At 40.2% G+C, this 23,578-nt stretch overlaps 1 long non-coding RNA gene across 1 annotated transcript in view; it reads right to left on the reverse strand.

The window, feature by feature from the left end:
• Window positions 1-2,498: 2,498 nt before the first annotated feature.
• Window positions 2,499-23,578, reverse strand: part of LOC132342165 (uncharacterized) — a 47,958-nt gene continuing 26,878 nt past the window's right edge. Inside the window, exon 3 of the long non-coding RNA XR_009490413.1 lies at window positions 2,499-3,093. This is a non-coding gene — a long non-coding RNA (uncharacterized lncRNA). The remainder of the gene's footprint in view (window positions 3,094-23,578) is intronic.

Consider the following 23,578-nt stretch of genomic DNA (forward strand, 5'->3'; position numbering starts at 1 on the left):
TTCTTTACCACTATCACCACCTGGGAAACCCACCTTGTCAATATATCATCACAATAATTTATATTCAAGAATCTACCATGGCTCCCTATCACCTAACACAGATGATGAGAATCTTAGTGCTGAAAATTACTTGTAATGATCTAGTAGGAACCCACTACTCAACAGAGAAACAAATTGAGGCTTAGAGAAGTGAAGTCCTTTGTCTATAATAAAGCTTTTCTCAGTCTAGAAACATAGATTAGTGTTCTTTCAGCACCGGATACTGCTGCCTTCAAAGCCTGTTTTCTGGAGTAGAACCTGAGCCAAAGTTGTGGCAAATGGGGGAGACCTAGAGAGGAGTCTTTGTGTGAGATTTTAGAGGGTCACTTTGACCTTGGCTTCCAAGTCAAAGAAAACATTTATCTTTTCTTCAGGAAACCAAAGATGCCTCTTTCCTGGGATATGTCTAATCCAAGAAGACACCCCCTCTGAAGTCAGCCCCTCACTACAACCTGCATTCATTGGATTAGTTGCCCCTAGAAACTGAGTTCAAACTTGACTATGAAACAGCACTCTGAACCAGGCAGGTGAAGCCCGGCATCTGAAGGTGACCAGTTATTGCAGAGACAGGTATTGATGCATGAGCATCATATGCAGAGGCATATTTTGAGAGAAACTCAGCATGGCTGAAGCAGTAAATAATCCACCTGCAAATGCAGGAGACACAGGAGATGCAGGTTGAATCTCTGGGTCAGGAAGATTCCCTGGAGGAGGAAATGGCAATCCACTCTGTAGTCTTGCCTGAAAAATCTCATGGAGTCGGACAGGCTACAATCCATAGGGTTGCAAAGAGTCAGACATGACTAAGCACACGTGCAGCATCTTTATGGGAAAAATTAGATTTGGGGGAAAAAAACTCATCTCCTGGGGCTTAAAGCAAACATTTTAATAAATGTGATAACTGGAACCACTGCCAAGCCTTATTTAGGAATAGGATGAACTCAAGAGTACCACCTATATGAGAAAATACAGGACCCAAAGAGATTCACTAAAAGAGTGGGATGGAATCTACCAACCAAAGGAGGAAGATGTGGATGAGGCTTTTAAACCAAACTAATAGATTGGTCTTGGGAGAGAGTATCATATAATAGAATCACAGTGCATTGCTATATATGGGTTGGCTTTAGGAAGATGACATACTTTAAGGAAAACCAAATTTCAAGCCAGAGTAATATTTAGGAATATACTGTAGATTTACCAAAAAGGACATCAGTTTGTATGCAGGACTTCCAGAAATATCTGTAGTTGATGTTAAACCTCTCAGTTGGGTCTGCAACACATATGCTGAAAAGCATATGTCCCAGATTCACTCCTCACTGGATGGATATCATTGATAAGAAGCTACTGACATTCCCTGTTGCAAAGGCTGGTGCTCAGCATTCCACTGATGCTTCGTTATGGCACAGTTCTAAAGAGCCTGCAATAAGCAACAGGGAACCCCTAGCATGGCTGGGAGTCATCCTGCACCTCGGGTCACTCTTCTGCCTTCAAAGAATACTCACTCCCAAATCCACAGCTTCTTTCTCTGACCTCAGCTTCTCAACAGCAAGCACCATCTTTCCTGCTAGTCTGTATACTTTATCTGTTCTTCACTGGCCTAAATTATTTCTTCTTGATTTTATTAAATGTAGTAGTTAAATGAAAAAAATGTCATCTTTGTCATTGAATTAGTATACCCATATTAAATCCAAATAAGCTTATTAAAACTTGTCTCAAATCCTCTTTAAAAAAAATATACTTCAATTTGGTAAATTGGAAAAATGCACAATATCTTAGAGTCTTATTTGTTTTCAATGAAAATGGAATGTAGACAAAACTGGAGGGGGAAAGGATCTTTAAGTCATATGGAAAATAACAGATTTTTCTTTTATTCTTTCAGTACAAAAAGATGAATAGGGCATTATTCCTGCCCTTCAGAAACATACAGTCTAATAATGAAGGGAGGGAAAAAGATTAAAAGCAGCCATAAAATTAAATATTTTGTACCTTAATTGAGTTGCTCATCATCTCTTACCAGTCAAACAAGAATAATGGCTGCTTCACTGAGTTGTTGCTAGGATTAAGGAAAAGTATAGATTTGAAAATCCATGTGCCCGGCACATAGTAGATACTCAGAAAATAAGCTTTAAATACGTAAGAGGTCAAGTGTTTACTACAGTGTGATTTACCAGGGGCAATGCTAGAAGTTAAAAAAGAAGCAGGTGTATTTCCAAGTATGTTTTAGAAATTTAACTGAGATGCTTCCCTTAAATATTCATTTTGTCACCTTGTTTATTACAGCTTTCACTAGTCCTGAAGTAGTCATGAGATTAGAAATGCACTACCTTGTCTTAATTCTCTGGAACAGGTTTCATAAATGTAGAGACATATTACTTGGATAATTCTGCTACCTCACATTTCTATAAGTACATTTATAAAACTTAATTAGGAACAATATATACAGTTTGGCAGGTAGTTACTGAAACAGCTCTATAGTTTTGTGAAATATATTAGATTTGGTACACAAATAATGTAATCATTTAATGGGTCAATTTCAATTACACTTTTCTGCTCGGCACCCTGGAAATCGATTTCTTTAACATGGGGACATTAGTCTTTTTCATATTCCTGCATGTATTTCAGTCCCATGAATGGAACTGCAACTAAATTTAATAAATCTTTTCTTCATTTCCAGCCAAATGTCCTCCATTTGATGGATATTAATGACAAAGCAGTTTATAACTCTCACACATGTTAAAAACTTAGGACAAAATACTTTGTTGTACATTCACAATATTTGAAAGGACTTTGAGATCCTTTGGAATACAGTTTGGAGGATGAATCAATTAAATACTTTGATGAATCATTAAATACTGTGATAACATGTCTCAAAGGAGGGCCACGTAAGTCTGTGAGCGTCGCTCATGGATGTGAGATGAGAGCCACATATGCTATGGCAGGCGGTTTTCCTTCGTTTCCAGTGTTCACTCCTTTGGTGGTGTGGAGGTGGCGGCGTCTTCATAATGGATCGATGCACAGCAGCACACAGGGTCTTAGGTGAATGAGCAATGATTGCTGTGAAAAAGAAAGAGAGGTTTTGTTTTTTCCATTCAATTTCAACTTTTCTAAAACCAGGACACTATTCTTTCTTTCCTGCCATTGGGAGTAGGCCTTTGGATACAAATGTAATAGCTTAAAAACAGGCTACTTCATGGACTAAGTATGTGCCACTGTATAAGTTCCACTGAGGGCCATGTTCCCAGTCACCTTTTTTAGAACACACTGGGAAGGATGCATTACTCAAGGTTCCCCATTTAACAAAAGAAAAGAAAAAAAATTGTTTACTCTGGCTTTTATTTTTCATCTTTATGAATGTGTGTGTAAGAAAAAGAAAGACTGTTTTTCCTCTCAGTCATACTCTGACACTGGAGGTAAATGTTCGTGAAAAAGCCTTGGTCCAACCCCAGGAAATCATTTGGGGGTAATTACCACTTGGCACTAAAGCGGCATTTAACAAGCTTGCCTTTTTCTGCTGAGAGATGAAATAGTCAAGCATAGCTTTCATTGAATGCCAAACTGGACTTTCCTGATTGAGAAGGTTTTTTACATTGGTCTTGGTTCAGATTAGTTGAGGTGGCAATTCAGGAGATAAGAAAAGAGACTTGGTAATTTAACAGAGTTGAGAATATTAATTCAACAATCCCAAACTGCTATTTTGCATACTTCGTGTGCTTGCCATTATATAGGAATGCCTACTCTCTCTGAAGCAGACTAAATACAACATTGAAACTAAGAAAGTTAACACATATCAATTAACTACATGTATTGGCATTTAAAGATGTCAGATACAGATGCATTTACACACATATACATGTCCTGTCTTACATGCATGTGTGCTGTGCTGTGCTTAGCTGCTCAGTTGTGTCTGACTTCTTGTGACCCCATGGTCTGTAGCCCACCAGGCTCCGCTGTCCATTGGATTCTCCACAATACTGGAGTGGGTTGCCATGCCCTCCTCCAGAGGATCTTCCCAACCCAGGGATCGAAGCCAGGTCTTCCATATTGCAGGCAGTTTCTTTACTGTCTGAGCCATGGTGGCTTGAATTGGGAAGATTCCCTGGAGGAGGGCATGGCAACTTGCATACTGTACACTAATTTGAATACCTGAGTGTTTAGACAATTGGATTTCCCCCCAACTTAGCCTTTCAGGATACTTTTTTTGCTATTTTGGGATGTGGCTCTTAGGATAGATAATAATAAAATAGAAGTTGAGCTGAACATGTGAAAAAAAAAAAGCAAAGAATCCTTAAATGTGGCAGGAAAAAGTAGAGTCAAAGGCCAAGGAAAGAAAATAGAAGTGGAGAGTAGATGGAAACCTGCAAAGGAAGGAAAGGTGATGGGAGGCGGCAGGAAGCGAACCAGTCAAGGTTACATGGTTTTCAAACGGACACAAAGCTCCAAAGAAATCCTGAGATTGTGTATTTCAGCAATTTTCAATCATGAGAATGGGAGGGACTGAGCCTTTGTAATATGAAGTATTCAAAATCAGATGCAGTTTAACAAGGACAATACCGTCCTTTGCTTGGTATTTATTTGCCAGGGAGAGGCTTCATAAACAACCAGGAACAATGTGTGACAGAGAAAGATCTGTGCTTATGCAAGCGCACATGCTTGTGTCTATGAGGAAATTGTTGTATCCTAGAGATTTCCTTCTTTGCATCCACAGCACCCCTCCCTTCCTATCTTCTGCATCCCAGCCAGATATGTGCCTTTTCCTTTTCCTGCTTTTTGAAAAACCAAGTTTGGGCAGCACAGCTAGTCAGTAAGCATTAATGGGTTAAGAGGGTTGGAAACTCATTTGATTTCATAGTTGACTGTTTGCATGACTACAGGTTAAGCTGTGATTAGATTTCCATTTACAGCTCCCTCATTTTCAGGCATTTAAAAATAACTCAGCCCTAAAAGTTCCCTCTAAATTGATTGAACTGAAGCTTGCCAATGAGTCATAGATAACCCTCAACCTCAAAAACACAAACAAAAAAGCAATACCAAAGTTGGGGGAAGGGTGTATATCAACCCAAAGCTAATTTTTTCCCAAGCTTTCTTATTCTGGAAAAAAAAAAAAAAAGAATCATTTTGGGAAGGCAAGCTAATAAATTTATGTCACTTCTATATAACTGTTTTTAAGTTATTTTCCAATCACCCAAAAAAAGGTAAAACATTCTGCACTTGCAAAAGACAACATACACACCACACACACACACACACACACACACACACACATACACTTCTGTCTGCATATAAATAGATAAGAATTCAATGGCCTCTTGGAGGTTGTGTGACACACATATTCAAAGTCAAAATGGGTATTTTGTGATGATCTGGTCTCTGAGGAAAAACCAAGTTTACAAGCCCTGATAAAATATCTTTTTCCTCCTTTCAGCCTTAAATTCAAGGCTATTCAAGACTCTTGCCAACTTGCCAATTCACTGCTGTAGAATTACCTAAGAGTGTAATTTTTTTTTTTTTTAAAGCATTCAGAAAGTGACATGGAAGTTCAGCAGGAGACCCCTGCTGGTGGTGTCTCCTTAGACCTCCAGCACAATGCAGCGATTTTTTGTTCTACCCAGGATCTTTAGAAGAGGAACTGGTCTCTTGACCCATCCTACGGCTTTCAGATTCCAATTTCCTAAAGCACTGCAGCCTCTTATTATTACATTTGAAAGATTTAAAGTATTACTTTTGCTCATGCCAAGGAATGCAATGAAAAAAAAAAAAAAAGAATGCAATGAGGCTTTCAATAAAGTTAAGAACAATGTAAGCCACCACTGTTTAAACTCATTTTTTTTTTGCATATGCTGGTATTTCTGTCATTTGGGAAGGTCATGTGTTAAGTAATTTTCTGTTGTAATGAAGGAGTTGCTGCTGCTGCTGCTGCCTAAGTTGCTTCAGTTGTGTCCAACTCTGTGCGACTCTATGGATGGCAGCCCACCAGGCTCCTCTGTCCATGGGATTCCCTAGGCAAGAATACTGGAGTGGGTTGCCATTTCCTTCTCCAATGAAGGGGTTAATCCTTACCAAAAATAAGATGAATAAACCTGAGAATAGTAGAAAAAAATAATACAGGGATTTAGTCTGGTAAAATTTTATTAATTGGGCTTCCACTAACACATAATTTGTGATATTCTGTTCTGGGCCAGATTATAAATTAAGAAAACTCTTTCTATGCATGGGACTTCCCTGGTGGTCCAATGGTTAAATTCTGACCTCCAAATGCAGGGGCCCAAGTGTGATCCCTGGTTAGGCAACTAAGTTCCACATGCTACCGCTAGGAGTTTGCATTCCACAGCTGAAAAAAATCCCACACGCCACACCAAAGACCCAGTGCTCCCAAATAAGTAAATATTTTTAAAAAAGAAAAAAAAAATCTTGCTATACAAATTACAAAAGAAACGAAGACTGGACTGGGGGAGAGGGATTCAGATCAGATCAGTCGCTAGTCGTGTCCGACTCTTTGCAACCCCATGAATCGCAGCATGCCAGGCCTCCCTGTCCATCACCAACTCCCGGAGTTCACTCAGACTCATGTCCATCAAGTCAGTGATGCCATCCAGCCATCTCATCCTCTGTTGTCCCCTTCTCCTCCTGCCCTCAATCCCTCCCAGCATCAGAGTCTTTTCCAGTGAGTCAACTCTTCACATGAGGTGGCCAAAGTACTGGAGTTTCAGCTTTAGCATCATTCCTTCCAAAGAAATCCCAGGGCTGATGTCCTTCAGAATGGACTGGTTGGATCTCCTTGCAGTCCAAGGGACTCTCAAGAGTCTTCTCCAACACCACAGCTCAAAAGCATCAATTCTTCGGCACTCAGCCTTCTTCACAGTTTAAAAACTCTCACATCCATACATGACCACTGGAAAAACCATAGCCTTGACTAGATGGACCTTTGTTGGCAAAGTAATGTCTCTGCTTTTGAATATGCTATCTAGGTTGGTCATAACTTTCCTTCCAAGGAGTAAGTGTCTTTTAATTTCATGGCTGCAGTCATCATCTGCAGTGATTTTGGAGCCCCCCAAAATAAAGCCTGACACTGTTTCCACTGTTTCCCCATCTATTTCCCATGAAGTGGTGGGACCAGATGCCATGATCTTAGTTGTCTGAATGTTGAGCTTTAAGCCAACTTTTTCACTCTCCTCTTTCACTTTCATCAAGAGGCTTTTGAGTTCCTCTTCACTTTCTGCCATAAGGGTGGTGTCATCTGCATATCTGAGGTTATTGATATTTCTCCTGGCAATCTTGATTCCAGTTTGTGTTTCTTCCAGTTCAGCGTTTTTCATGATGTACTCTGCATAGAAGTTAAATAAGCAGGGTGACAATATACAGCCTTGACATACTCCTTTTCCTATCTGGAACCAGTCTGTTGTTCCATGTCCAGTTCTAACTGTTGCTTCCTGACCTGCATACATATTTATCAAGAGGCAGATCAAGTGGTCTGGTATTCCCATATCTTTTCAGAATTTTCCACAGTTTATTGTGATCCACACAGTCAAAGGCTTTGGCATAGTCAATAAAGCAGAAATAGATGTTTTTCTGGAACTCTCTTGCTTTTTCTATGATCCAGCGGATGTTGGCAATTTGATCTCTGGTTCCTCTGCCTTTTCTAAAACCAGCTTGAACATCAGGAAGTTCACAGTTCACATATTGGATTATTGGAGTACAAAGCATACTAAGCCTACCTGTGAAACTTGTGAAAACATAAAGCCTCTAAAATCAACATTCTTCAAAACATTTGTTACATTTTACATGTGCCCTAAAGGGGCACATACTTTAGAATCTACTGAAACAGATAACGTGCTGGCGACTTTAACAGCAAGGATCCAGGCAAAACCAGCTTACCTGGTGGCTCCATGGTAAAGAATCTGCTTGCAATGCAGGAGACCGAAGTTCAGTCCCTGGATCGGGAAGATGCCCTAGAGGAGGAAATAGCAACCCTCTCCAGTATTCTTGCCTGGAGAATTCCATGGACCGAAGAGCCTAGCAGCTTATATAGCCCATGAGGTTGCAGAGAGTCAGACGTGACTGAGCGACTAACACACACATGATAGCAGTTAGTTTGGGTATTAAATAGAAAACAATAATATGGGATTTAAACATATATGGAACATTAAATCTATGCACATATATGCCTATGTACACACATTCACACAGAGACATAAAGTGAATGCTCTCGAAGCTGTCTAGCAGCTGTAGAAATTATTAGGTGCTTCTCTGCAGCTTTGGCTTCCAGCAGAGTACAAATAAACCATGATCACTTTCAGGAGATGCTGCATTTGATCAGCTCTCAGTCCGCTAAGAACAAAAAATTCATTACTGAAAACAAGTCCCTTTATGAAATTGTTTGCCTGGCCACTGGTTTAGTCCAACCTCTATATTGACCAAGGAGTGGCATGCCATAGTCAGTAAAATAAGTTTGACAGTGCAGGCTCATAGTCTCCTTCCAACCTCTCCTACATTGTCTGTGACTGTTTACATGTAAATTTGAAGACAAGTATGTTTTAGAAGGGAAAGGATCTACTTGCTTATTTTTACAGTTGCACATATCAGGTTCTTTTTCATTTTTAGATCTAACATTTTAGGCTGTCTCATTTAACAAGTTAAAACATTACTATGATTAGTTATGTTATTTCAAGTTTTTTTTGATATTTTTCCTTAGATAAACTATTTATTACATTGTATTATTTATTCCTCTAACCTTAAAAATGAAACAAATTTCTAACATGTTACCATTTTAAAAACTCCCAATCAGTCAATATATCTAGCTGGCTTACAAGCTCATAGTAAGAAACTCATAATAAGAAAAGTGACAGCTACAATTTCTTAAACATTTACCTTGAGCCAATGCCATTATGAAAGTGAAAGAGGAGAGTGAAAAAGTTGGCTTAAAGCTCAACATTCAGAAAACGAAAATCATGGCATCTGGTCCCGTCACTTCATGGGAAATAGATGGGGAAAGAGTGGAAACAGTGGCTGACTTTATTTTGGGCGGGGCAGCGGGGGTGGTCCAAAATCACTGCAGATGGTGACTGCAGCCATGAAATTAAAAGATGCTTACTCCTTGGAAGGAAAGTTATGACCAACCTAGACAGCATATTCAAAAGCAGAGATATTACTTTGCCAACAAAGGTCCATCTAGTCAAGGCTATGGTTTTTCCAATAGTCATGTATGGATGTGAGAGTTGGACTGTGAAGAAAGCTGAGGGCCGAAGAATTGATGCTTTTGAACTGTGGTGTTGGAGAAGACTCTTGAGAGTCCCTTGGACTGCAAGGAGATCCAACCAGTCCATCCTAAAGGAGATCAGTCCTGGGTGTTCGTTGGAAGGAGTGATGTTGAAGCTGGAACTCCAAAACTTTGGCCACCTGATGCGAAGAGCTGACTTATTTGAAAAGACTCTGATGCTGGGAAAGATTGAGGGCAGGAGGAGAAGGGGATGACAGAGGATAAGATGGTTGGATGGCATCACCAAATCAATGGACTTGGGTTTGGGTGGACTCTGGGAGTTGGTGATGGACAGGGAGGCCTGGCATGCTGCAATCCATGGGGTCTCAGAGTCGGACACGACTGAGCGACTGAACTGAACTGAAGGCCATTATAAGAACCTGATATTGCCTGGAGAATTCCATGGACAGAGGCACCTAGCAGGCTATAGCCCATGAGGTTGCAGAGTCAGATACAACTGAGCAACTAACACACACATGATAGCAGTTAGTTTGGGTATTAAATAGAAAACAATAATATGGGATTTAAATGCATATAATATGTAACATTAAATATATGCAGGCATATATGTACAGGCATATATGTATGCCCGTTTCATAGATGAGGATGTTCACATTCAAATAACTAGTTATTGGCAAGTCCAATGTGAGAGCTCTGATCTGCAACACTGCAGAGGCCACATGCTTCCCAATGTGACAGATTCAGTCACTGTCTTCAAATCGCTCTCCCTGCTCTTCCTCAAGGGGGAAAAGGATTGACTTCAGGACTCATGGTCTACCATTGCCTTTCAATTATCTAGGATCTATTTTCCAATTTCTAAGTTACCCGTGCTTCTTATTGACCTTTCTCTTTCATACTATTTGCTTTTCATATATCCAAAGGCTTATTAGTAAGTTTCCTAGGTGGAGAAATGCAGAAGTTAGAAACCAGTGAATATTCTTATTCAAAATTCTGAAGGAATTCTAATGTAGAAGTAAGGTCTAAAGTGAGCTCTGAGTGTGGCCTTTGTATTTCTGCCCTTGGTTCCTCCTTCGATTAAGTATGAATTTCTGCCATATATAGTTGTTGATTTAGCCCAAACGCACACATGCAATTTAATATATGTTAGACATATTATTGTAAAAACTTTATAAACATTAACTTATTTAATCCTAACAACCCCAAATGGTGGGTAACTATTATTGCTCTCATTTTACACATGAGGAAACAAAGCTAGAAAAGAATAGGTGGCTTGGCCCATGTTACACATCCATTATCTGGTGGAGCTGGAATTCACATTCAGGCATTCTGGCTCCATAGTCAGACTCGTTTTTAACTCAGGCAGAAAACTGCTGATTGCTAATTCATTGACATCACTTCTTCTCAGGATATGTAATTCATGGACCCTCTTGGCTTTGGAATGAGGGTCCCTGGGGATGGTGTTTTCTCCATCAAGTGGTGATATGTTTGAGTAATATGTTTAGCTCATATCCACTGTCCTTAAAAGTGGAAAAACACAGCAAAAATAATGTTATTTTCCAAATGTGCTTGTGCCATTTTTCAGGATATGCTGCCTACGAGTGGAGAAACATGCCTGACTTCATAGCTTCAACACATTTTTTTCTGGCTTTGGTGTTTCTCTACTATGCTTGTGAAAATTCAGGTTTATAGCTTCATCATTTGATGGAGATTGCCTTATTCATCTTTTGTTTCTAGTACCTAGCACAGTTCTTGGCTTGTAGTAGAAGCTCAATAAATATTGATTTGAAATAACGAAAGAAATTACATGAAAACCCAAGAAAGGTTATCGTTCTTAAACCTACTCTTCTGGTTTTTCATATGAAGTGAATTAATATCTCTCATTCACCAGAAATTAAATTCTATAATGTTTAATGAATCAGAAGGTATACCACATCTTGCCAAATTCTTGTACCGTTTTTCTCCTGTCCCTGAAATTTTCATTATTGCTGACATTTTACCTATGCTAATATTCTCAACAAAGAAAAACAGAATAGCCAAGCTGTTGTTAATAGCCTTTAAAGTGAATCAATTTATTGTCATAGCAACCAAAATTTACAAGACAGATCAATTTTAAAAAAGATTTAAATTCAAACTAGGAAGTGATTGTTCCTAGTGAAAAAGAGGTAAACTCTTCCATTTTTCAAAAAGTTACAATGATAGACTTCTCCTGCCTCGGACCAATTTTCCCAGGTAAAGAACACAAACTATCCAGTCGAGGTTACATATGGGAGTTAAGGAAATGTAAGGTTACATATGGGAGTTAAGGAAATGTAAAGAAATAATAATGATACCCAAGTTCCAGCAAATCGGCAACTATAGGTCCCTATACCCACTTAACTCCCATTCATCCTCTAACTCACAAATCATCCTACAAATTCCAGAAAAGCCCTTCCTGGCCTCTACCCCTCCCTGGATTAAGGAGGAGCCCCTTGTGAAATACTGAGCATGTCTTTGTTCCTACTAATTAACTTGTGATCAAATATTTATTTTTTTGTCATTATTTGATTAATGATTGTGTGTCTTCTAAGATGGGTTCCATGAGCTCAGCGAGTGCTTCTGTCCTTATTCTCATTGTGTTCCCAGAGATTATCAGGAGATCTAAAACAGAAAATGCTCGAAGAATACTCAGCAATATTCATACAGCATACGCAGTAAGAACTTGGTCGATTTTTTTCTCATGTTTCCTTAGAATTAAAAACATAAAGGGCAAAATGTTAAAGTGCAATAGAGGTGACTCCACAGCCAGCTGAAGTACTATGGTCCAGATACATAACCTCAAGCATAGGATGAGAAACTTTATCCCAAGATGGAATTTAGATTCCTAAAGGTAATGTAACCTCTCGGCTGGCCTTGTAGTAAGAAGTGATGGCCTCACTATCCTCTAGAAAGCAGTCAGTCCATACATGGGAAATTCCCATGCATGACACACTGCCATCTGCCTGTACCAGAGTTTGAATAATAACTACCAGTCACTCCAGACTTTTCTCCCCCACTTAAGAAAGCCTTTTCCAACTATGTGAGTGTGAATGACTTTATTATAAGAGAGAGCCTTGGATCTGATTTAATTTATAAGAAAACATAAATCATTCATAAACATCACTGCTTTCTAGAAAAAAATCATTCATGGGGCACCCAACACAATGGATAGTATTAGACAAATGTGTTAACAAAATTTGGTGGAGATCGGCAGCCCTGAGGTGAGCTCTCGGGAAACCCATAGGAAAAGTCAAATGTTCTTCAGAAAGCAGCTGAGGTCTGCTTCAAACAACTACCCAAGTACATGTCTGTGCGCCAAATTTCCTTTCTCCCAGCAGAAAATAACTTCCTTTTGGAAGGTTACACAATCAACAGGAAGTCAGGAAAATTAGGTTCAGAAAAGTAAGGACTTCAGTTAGACCTCTTTAGGGACCAAAATGAAAAAAAGAAAGTGATTTAACTGTATCATTATTTATTTTTTCATCTCATCTTGCTTAAAATTCAAAGCTTAGACAAAGTCCAGTGGCTTGGCTTGGGTCACATGCTCATAGAGGTTAGAGGTGGGAAGGTAGCCTGAATTCTAGTGTGTGAGAAAAAATTCCCAAATGGAAATCAGACTAATGCTGCCAGAAGAGATATGTGAATACTGCTGTTCATCACTGGAAATTCCAAGTTTAGGCTCAGCCAAATAAAAGAACAGCTGTTCTCCAAGGAAAGATCCAAACAGTGCTTCCCCATATTTACTCTCATCATGTACCTTTTCTCTCGCCTCAACTGAGTTGATCAATGAAGGAGGTATCTAAAACTCACTCTGCTATTTCAGCCATGATCACAGTTTCTCAGGGGCTTCCCAGGTGGCGCTACTAGTAAAGAATCTGCCTGCCAATGCAGGAGACACAAGTGACGTGGGTTCAATCCCTGGGTTGGGAAGATCCACCTGGCGTAGAAAGTGGCAACCACTCCAGTATTCTTGCCTGGAAAATCGCATGGACAGAGGAGTCTGGTGGGCTACAGGCCATGGGGTCATGAGAGTCAGACATGACTGAGTGACTGAGTACTCCCAGTTCTAGTACTTTAATCCCACCCATGAGCACCTGTATGCTGGCTAGTTTTCAGTGTATTTCCTCTTGTTACGCTTCCCTCAACAATCCTCTCTGCAGGAAAGATTTCTCAGAATCATGAACTGATGCTCTCTGGTTATTCTGAATATGCACACAGTGGTCAGATTTCTTCAACAGCTCTTCTCTAGTCTGTCAGGATGCCCAGGAACTGACTGGAATGAAGATTACAACTACAGTATTTCACACGTACCTGCACCTCCTCCAGAGATGATATCTAATGGCTAATAATTTTTAACCTCAACATTTTATGAGGCAGACATTGCCAATTGCACGCCATCAACAATAAAATCCCTTAATGGTGCTTCCATGCCTGCTATAAGACTTCCTGTTGAACCAACCTGAATAAATTAGTTTCAAATCCAACTCTCCATAACAGCATGAGTTATATCCAATTAAATCCAATCTTGTTAGATTTCAGTCTAATAACTTCAGCCTATTATTCTATTTGGTGGTTTTCCCTTTGATCCTGATTCTATCATCCTTTGTACTAAAGCTGTCTTCTAGTCTCTTGTCACCTGAAAACTTGATCAGCATTCTTTGGTAATAAGGGTTTCCCTGATAGCTCAGTTGGTAAAGAATCCACCTGCATGCAGGAGACCCCGGTTTGATTCTTGGGTCGGGAAGATCCGATGGAGAAGGGATAGGCTACCCACTCCAGTATTCTTGGGATTCCCTTGTGGCTCAGCCGGTAAAGAATCTCAGCTGGTAAAGAATCGGCCTGAAATGCGGAGACCTGGGTTCAATCCCTGGGTTGGGAAGATCCCATAGAGAAGGGAAAGGCTACCCACTCCAGTATTCTGGCCTGGAGAATTCCATGGACCGTATGGTCCACAGGATCGCAAAAAGTCGCAAAGGACTGAGCAACTTTGACTTCACTTCACTTTGATAATCAAGTTGACTTAGGACAAGCCAAAGAGGAAAACCCAACTGAGCCATTGCAGACCTCTCCTCAGGCTGAAATTATTCCCCTGGATCCTCTGCTCTGAATACAGCCCTTCCATCAATGTCAGCTCCTCAAGCCGTATTATCATATTTCCTCACTTTGTCCACCAGAATATCATAAGAGATATGCTAGAGTTTCCCTGATCATTTCCTATGTTTCATAATCATGTTAGAAAATCACAACAATACGAGGAAGGATGTGAGGTTGCTTTGGTGTGATTTCTAAATGATCACTGATTCTGTTTCTAAATTATCATAAATAATACATTTAATAACCTATTCCACTGTTTCCCTAGGCACTGAACAAACATACTGACCTTTAATACATGGAATCTGAATTCTTCCCTTTTGGAAACTTGGAAAAAGTGCTATACCAGTTCTTCTATTTTTCCCTATCCTTTAATATTCAACAAGAACTCCTGCAATGCTTAGGATGAATTCATTAAAACCAAAAGAGTTGACTGTTAAAACATCTTGGCATATGTTTTGCATTGCATTGTTTGTTTAACCTCCTCTTCGCTAGGGTTGCTCTATTATTTTTGGTGCAAAGAGTACTTACTGTTCTTGACAGAGAGAGAGAACTAAAATAGTGCTGCTCTATCCACTTCATCAGTTATCCTAATGCAAACTGTCCTATAGAGAAAATTTGCTCCTTCTCAATGCTTTTCCTCTGAATATAGTGTAGAAACCCCTTTAATTAATGGGACTCAGCTGTAGTAGTTGATGGATTAAATGTGTGTGTTTTACACTTAAAACTCTCTAGTGTACATCGTTTCACCATTTCTTCATTGCTAGGTAAAGGCTTATTTGAGTATGAATGCCCTGTTTGGATTTCTGCACAACTTTTGGGCATATACGTACCTCTAAAACATAGGCTACAATCTTCACTTTTGTTTGCTTAAAGTGAAATAAAAATTTAGAGAACTGGTAAAAGCATCTGAATGCAGTAATCTTCTAAATTTCACATTTTTCTCAATCTGTTATAATGTAATTTCTAATTATTATTTTTCGCTATTCATCTTTATAGAATCTATAAAATATTTAATTTTGTATTAATTAAAAAAAAACCTTTCCCAGTCATTTCATGAGTTTGCACAATGCTCAACTACCACAGCGTATAAAACTGACATAAACTGAAGAGAAACACAATTGAGGCTTGGGATAGACGCAGCTCCAATGGCAGGTTTTGCCTGGTACTCATAGTCCTAGAAAGAGCCTCGAAACCATGAGCCTTCAATGGCTTGCAGTCTTTATCAGGGATGTTTTAAAAACAGGGTGGAGAGTGTCTGTTAATCTGACATGCCATTAGGCAAAGGTCAGTTAGGAGAGTTTATTCTATAACTTTTAGAAACTCCTTTTGATGACTCGTAGCAGTTTTGACAAACCTCGGCCTCTTAGAGCTTTGTTCTATATTATAATAGAATTCTCACACACTGTTGTTTTCCTTCTGGGCTGTGGTTGCTCCTTTCTCCTATGAATGCTTAAAGACTGAGAATTTCCTATAGCAATCATCTCATCTTCCTTAAAAATGTCCTCTTAAACCCTCCTGTTTGTCACAACATGGATGAACCTTGAAGGCAGTATGCTTAGTGAGATAAATCAGACAGAGAAAGACAAATTCTGCATGATCTTATACATGGAATCTTAAAAAAAAAAAAAAAAAACTTATAGAAAAAGAGATCAGCCATGTGGTTACCAGAAGGGGTGAGGGGAAGGGGCACTGGAGGAAGGTGGTCCCAAAATGCAACTTCCAGTTATAAGATAAATACTAAGGAATTAATGTACAACATGATGATGATAATTAATGCTGCTGTATAATATATAGGAAAGTTGTTAAGAGAGCAAATTCTTAAGAGTTCTCATCACAAGGAGAAAAATATTTTTCTTTTCTTTCTTTCCTTTTTTTAATATTGTATCTATATGAAAGTGGTAGTGTTAGTTGCACAGTCCTATCCAACTCTGAGACCACATGCACTTCAGCCTGCCAGGCGCCTCTGTCCATGGAATTCTCTAGGCAAGAATACTGGAGTAGATTGCCATTCCCTTCTCCAGGGCATCTTCCTGACCCAGGGAATGAACTCTGGTTTCCTGCATTGCAGGCAGATTCTTTACCATCTGAGCCAGATGGATATTAGCTGACCCTGTTGTGATGATCATTTCACAATATATGTAAATTACATCATCACACTGTACACATTAAGCTTATACAGCAATGTATGTGTCAACTCTCAATAAAACTGAGTGAAAAAGGTATCCTGTTTACTATAGCAGCAGATTTCCATTATTGGTCAATTTAACTCTATTCAATGAAACTACTGTTTCACTATGTGAAAGTCACTGAGACTCTTTTTTTTTTTTGCCACTTCCCTTTCAGGTTAGGCTATGGTAACATGCCTTCATTTCTTGTTACTAATTTATTTATTTTTTCTAATTTACCATCCCTAATGGCTCAGATGGTAAAGAATCTGCCTGCAATGCAGGAGACCCAGGTTCGAACCCTGGGTTGGAAAGATCCCCTGGAGGAAGGCATGGCAACGCACTCCAGTACTACTGCCTGGAGAATTCCACGGACAGAGGAGCCTGGCAGGCTACAGTCCATAGGGTCACACAGAGTCGGACATGACTTAAGTGATTAAGCAGCAACAGCAACCATCCTAAAATCGGATATATACCTGGCTTCCTCTTCTTTTGTTTTTTTCCCCCTTGGTAGAGAATCCATCTGGTTATTAGTGTCAGAACTCTTTAACTGGTTTAAATAAAAAAAAGATAAGTGAGTGATCGTGCCTCTGTGTGTGTGTGTGTCTGTGTATGTGTATGTGTGTGTGCATGTGTGTGTGTGCGTGCATGTGTGTGTGTGCGTGTGTGTGTGTGTGTGTGTGGTGTGGTGCTTCTAGGAAGATCTCTTTCCTCCTGTAGCTGGAAATCCAGGGAATTTAATCCCGACTTTCACAGTGTCACAGTGTCATCAGGCCTCTGGCTCCCCCTCCCTACAATTTCCGTGGCTTTGACCTCATCATTGATGAGTCAGGTTGTGTCCTAAGGCTGGCTCCCTTCATGAAACTAAAAATCAGTTGGGTATTTACTATCTAATATGTCTCTCTCCCTTTAGGTAACCTCCACAAGCACAGGGGCTGCATCTTGTTATTACACCTCACCATGCCTGACATCCACCATGGGGTCTGGCACAGGGCAGGTACTCAACAGACACATGCTGAAGGAATAGTGATTGCCTGCCATTAGCCATTCACTGAACTGGGTGCTTTGTACTTTCACCACCAAAACATGTATGAAGGTAAGACGTGAGGGTTTAAGAGTGTCACTTTTTTCTTTCTCTGAAATAAACTGTATCTGCTCCAAGTCTCCAACCTCTGGGCTGAAGAGGATTTCCATCTTAGTCATCAGGGCACTGCCACAGTTTTTTTTGTACCAGGCAAATCTACTGAACACATGCAGTACCAGAAAACTGGATGAGAAGCAACTGCTTTTACCCATAATTACTGCAGTCCTCATATTTTTTGGTCCATGTCATGTGTCACACAGGTGAATATTTGCCGATGCTCTCTGACTTAATCACCAACATTCTAGATGGACTCTCAGAGGTCTGCCTGCCCGACTGTTGACTCCATTTCTCAGATGATCCTCTGATGCTCTTTGTGCCTCTGGCCTTTGTGATACCACCCTCCGTCCCCAGACTGGAGAAACAGACCCCCACCCCTGCCCCCTGCCACGGGGGTCACCACTCTACTGCCAGCACTCAAAGAACTTCCCTACGCTTCTGGGACAAACCATATAATTCCCCTCAATGAGCATTCTTGGATGGCAGTGGGCACAGGCGATGTTAATACAGCTATTCCTTTATTTTTGATATTTCATGAGCATGCACTTTGTATAAGATGGTTCTCAAAATAAAAAGTAACAAGCAGGAAAGTTGGCAACTTTAACCCCTATCCTGCAGGTTCATGTCAGAGTCTTCATCAGTCTTGAACACATTCTCCACATTCAAGTTCAGAACAAAATATGAAGTGGTCCCCTGACCTTATTTGCTGGCTTTTACACCTTTTTCCTGTCTTCACTACAGGAAGCAATACCAAGTACACCTACTTAATTATCTGGGGATACATAAGCTTCTCAAGAGGGCTCTTCACTCAAAATGTATGCCAACACTAACACACTTCTAATCCCAATGGGCAGAATTTGACTGATATCTTGGCTGCCCCATGTTGTGCTTTTCTCCTAGTCCAGTTGTTATTAAAATTTTTTATTGTCAATTTTGTATTGTTCCTCCAATAATGTACCAATATCAACTGCCAGTATGATATCACTACAGACAACAGAAGAATCCTGTCTGTTCAGTTACAGTTCTAGCCACAAAGAGATTGAACCCTTCTTTCTCAAGAAAGACATTAGCATGATCACTTCTCCCATAGCAGCATTCCCTAAATCCAAAACAAATCTTATACCTTTAAGTCAAAATAGGTAGTATACAAAACCAAGGACAAATGATAGTGATATGCTATGCTATGCTAAGTCACTTCAGTCGTGTCCGACTCTGTGCGACCCCAGAGACGGCAGCCCACCAGGCTCCCCCGTCCCTGGGATTCTGCAGGCAAGAACACTGGAGTGGGTTGCCATTTCCTTCTCCAATGCATGAAAGTGAAAAGTGAAAGTGAAGTCGCTCAGTCGTGTCTGACTCCTAGCGACCCCATGGATTGTAGCCTAACAGGCTCCTCCATCCATGGGATTTTCCAAGCAAGAGTACTGGAGTGGGGTGCCATTGCCTTCTCTGAGCGATAGTGAATCTTTTTTAAAAATGAATTAGGGAAATAAAGAGTCTTTGCTGTTTTTATCGTCTTGACAGGTTTACAAAGCTAATGAGACCTGGGGGAGTGTATGCCAATCTGGTCAACCCAGGTCAGTCTAGACAGCTGTGTGAATCATCTAAGCACTTGTACTCAAACCACCTACACCACCTAAATGAGCTGGATAATCAATGCAAGCTCAGGTCCAGTTAGTGACAGCCTTGGCTGACTTGCATCCTGGAAACAAAAAAGAAAGGAAACATAATGATGCTCAAGTTCACAAAATTGGTTTGGACTACTCACAGACATTCTTTGAGATTGGCAATGCTTTCTTCCCCTGACGCTGGAAAAAGCTCTAAGAAAAGCTTTCCCACATTATCCTGGTCCCTATGGCCTAGAAAAATATGCAGAGGAAGACAAAATAGGTAAATAATATTTTTAAGTTCATCCAAACTTTGAAATTCCCAATCAGTCTACTTTCGAGCTAAAGAAATAACTGGTCACTCATATGATCGATTATTGTTTTCTCAGCTCTGGTTCCATGCACATAAATATGTTTGTATTTTTAAACACGGAGCAATCCTTTGGGGTGGATTCTAGCAACTTGGGTAATACTTTGTATCCAAGGTTTCTATTAAAGTTGGGTAAGTACCATTGCAAACGAAAGAGCCTTCCCTGTGTGCTCCTGCTAAGACCTTCAGTCCTCTTAGATAAGATGCCTGCCTTCACTAACTCTCTTCTTCTCCCTTGCAGGTTTAGAAAGGTATGAATAGTCTTCATCCTGTCTTTAAAACCCATTCAAAATTGCCTTGCATAAAGTAAGGCAACTACATTTGAAGTTTAAAATAAGACAATCCTTCCAGGGAAAATCAGTCAGTTATCAGTAGAGTTCCATGCAGCTCATTGGAAATTCAGAATTTGGAACACAAATTTAGAATATTGAACATGGCATTATTCATTGCCTGGCACAGAGTCATACAAGGCAGTTAGCCAAACAAGCTATCTCTCTACTTACAGGTGAAACAACGGTTTGGAGAATCTTAAAAATTTGAAAACATTCATAAATCAAAATAGGAGGTTTTCTAAGAGGGAAGTTAACACTGTGCCAAGTTAAGCAAACTAAAGAAGAAAACAAGTTGGCCGTTAAAATGGGTTTCACGACAGATACTTACACTTCCTCATACAATATCAATTAGTGTCTTTAGAACAGACTTCCCAAAGATGATATTTCAATCAGTGTATTTTCTGAATGTAAAGAGCTTTCGTTCATTGTTTCAGATGGCAGAAAATAGGACGATGGGTAGCACTGTTGACAATGGTAGAGCTGGGGTTTCCTGTGTATCTAAATGCCTGAGCTGATGTGGACGGAGGAGCCTGGTGGGCTGCAGTCCATGGGGTCATGAAGAGTCGGACACGACTGAGCAACTTCACTTTCACTTTTCACTTTCATGCATTGGAGAAGGAAATGGCAACCCACTCCAGTGTTCTTGCCTGGAGAATCCCAGGGACGGCGGAGCCTGGTGGGCTGCGGTCTCTGGGGTCACACAGAGTCAGACACGACTGAAGCGACTTAGCAGTAGCAGCAGCAGATATAAAAATTACAGCACTTCTAGAACCTCAAATGAAAACTTTTCCCTACCGATCAACAACTTGTTCATGTGTATGTGTTCTCAGCTTACACGTGTACTTCCCTCTTCACCTGAAAGAACTTTGTCTTTCAAAGATCAGCGAGATTTGTCCTTGTTTTCTAAAGTCTGGTTTGCTCGCGATTGTGTGTTAGTCACTCAGTCGTGTCCGACTCTTGGTGACCCCATGGACTGTAGCCCGCCAGGCTCCTCTGTCCATGGGATTCTCCAGGCAAGAATACTGGAGTGGGTTGCCATTCCTTTCTTCACGGGATCTTCCTGACCCAGGGATCGAACCCAGGTCTCCGGCATTGCAGTCAGATTCTTTTACCATCTGAGCTACCAGGGAAGCCTATCTGTGCTCTGTTCTTACCAACTTGTTATGAGGCTAAATAAAAAAAACTTCTCTTCTAAAGGAGAGAAAAATGGAAAACAAATTCTTTACTGAGCCAGATACTGAGTTCTCTTTTGTTGTTGAAAATCTAAACAAGTGAATTGAGCCAAGGGACCTAAACGGATCTACAGACTTGAGGAAGAAAGGTAACCAGGGTTGTAACAGAGAAGCTTCCTGGACTGGGTTTTGGGGAGAATTTTAAAAGTCTGATGTTTGAAAAGCTCCCTAACTGCAGAATTAAGGAAGAGAGAAGAACACAATGAAGATGTATAGATGCATCATGAATTGAACCCCTTCAATGTGTGAAAGATGCAAGTAAAAAGCAAAGTCTGGTGTTTATCTGTTTCTTTGATGTTACTTTATGAAGTCTTTATGTAATTACTTTATGTAATACAGTGCACTGGTTACATCTACACTACAAGCTCATTCAGTTCAGTTCAGTTCAGTTCAGTCGCTCAGTCGTGTCCAACTCTTTGCGACCCCATGAATCGCAGCACGCCAGGGCTCCCTGTCCATCACCATCTCCCGGAGTTCACTCAAACTCACATCCATCGAGTCGGTGATGCCATCCAGCCATCTCATCCTCTGTTGTCCCCTTCTCCTCCTGCCCCCAATCCCTCCCCAGCATCAGAGTCTTTTCCAATGAGTCAACTCTGCATGAGGTGGCCAAAGTACTGGAGTTTCAGCTTTAGCATCATTCCTTCCAAAGAACACCCAGGGCTGATCTCCTTTAGAATGGACTGGTTGGATCTCCTTGCAGCTCATTCACTCATGTCCAAAAAGCATGTGCTCATTACAGGCCCTCAATAAATTGTTGTTTAGTTGCTAAGTCATGTCTGACTCTTTTCGACCCCGTGGACTGCAGCATGCCAGGCTTCCCTGTCCTTCAACATCTCCCAGAGTTTGCTCAAACTCATGTCCATCGAGTCAGTGATGCCATCCAACCAGTTATCTATGGAATAAAAGCATAAAAATCCTCCTTCAGTGGCAATAACACCAACTATGACCAGGTTGTAAGGCTTGGAATTGCATTTGAGTTCATTATGTGAACACACCTCTTGATGTGGGTTTTGACTAAGAGCAGCAGTCACAGTCAGAATTTTGTCAGTAAACTTCGACGGCTGCTGCTGAAAAGCCTAAAGTCATTTTTATCCCTGCTCCTTTCCTTATATGTGACCGTGTGACCTATTCATTTGTATATTTCTCTGTGGAATCTGTTAGGATTTGTTCTTTATCTCTGCTGTTCTGAATGTCATAAATGGTCCTGGACATTTTATATTTTTATGCATCCCTGCTATGGTAGGCATTTCACTTGGTAAAACTTTTAAGGCCAGAAATGGGTATCTTTTGATTCTGGAAAAGTTCCTTGTACATTTATTTAATGATTTATTTCCCACTATTTCCTTTGTTTACTTCTGTAGTAACTTCTGGTTTTTTGAATATTAGAACTACTAAACTGATCTTTTTTGTTCCTTTTTCCTATACATTTGTATATTTCACTTTTTATTACTTCTTCTGGAAGATTTGCTCAAGTATATTATTCAACCCTTATGTTGAAGTTTAATATCTATTTTATATTTGTTTTAATTTCCCAAAACTTTTTTATTCTCTAATACTAAGTCATTTTTTATGCTTCTTACTGAATTTTTCCTGCTTATAGCATCCTGGTTTCATTTTCATGAATATACTATCTTCTCTTATCTCTCCAGATAATAAGCTTCTCTGAGATTTCTTTAGCTCCCTGTATGGTCTCTTTATCCCCTGGCTTCCTTTTTCCTGTTTGTTTTGGTCGTAGTCTATTACATTAGAATCTTATCTCAAAAATCAGGTACTCTTTTGGGTCCCCTTAAACAGCAGCAAAGTAGTAAAATGCTGTTTGGAATCAGTGTTCATGGGTGGGATTTGTCAGATAGTGGGTTTTGGTAAAGGAAATTGGACAGAGGTCATTCACCAGACTGCAAGTGTTCTGGGGAAGTCTTAAATATCCCTTCTTATAAATCTACAGTCTGCAGACACTAGGCCCTCTATTGTGTATCTCCTGAAATTGAAGCTCCGGTCTTCAGCTTGGGTGGAGGAGGGAGAAGAAGGGATTTCAACACCTCATTGAAATAAAGCAGGCAAGGCCACCAGTACTGGCCTCATCTATAACTCCTGAGTCTCAGGGATTTACAATGTGAGCAGCATGCTATCCCTTTGGGGCATTCCATGCTACCCCTCCAAGCACTTAGCTGTCAACTTGTTCTGTTCAACACCGTCTCTTGCCATTTACTTAACTGCCTTCCACTTTCTAACTTTTTTGACATGAACCATCTATGCTCACCTCCTCTCACAATCTCTTTCCCTCGTGTTTTTATGGCTTTCCTGCCATTTAATGTGGTTTGTAGAGAAAGTGTGACTACACACGTGGTCAGTGGCTGTGTTAACCTGGA

Source organism: Bos taurus, chromosome 14 (assembly GCF_002263795.3).
Source record: "Bos taurus isolate L1 Dominette 01449 registration number 42190680 breed Hereford chromosome 14, ARS-UCD2.0, whole genome shotgun sequence".
NCBI classification, from domain to species: Eukaryota; Metazoa; Chordata; class Mammalia; order Artiodactyla; family Bovidae; genus Bos; species Bos taurus.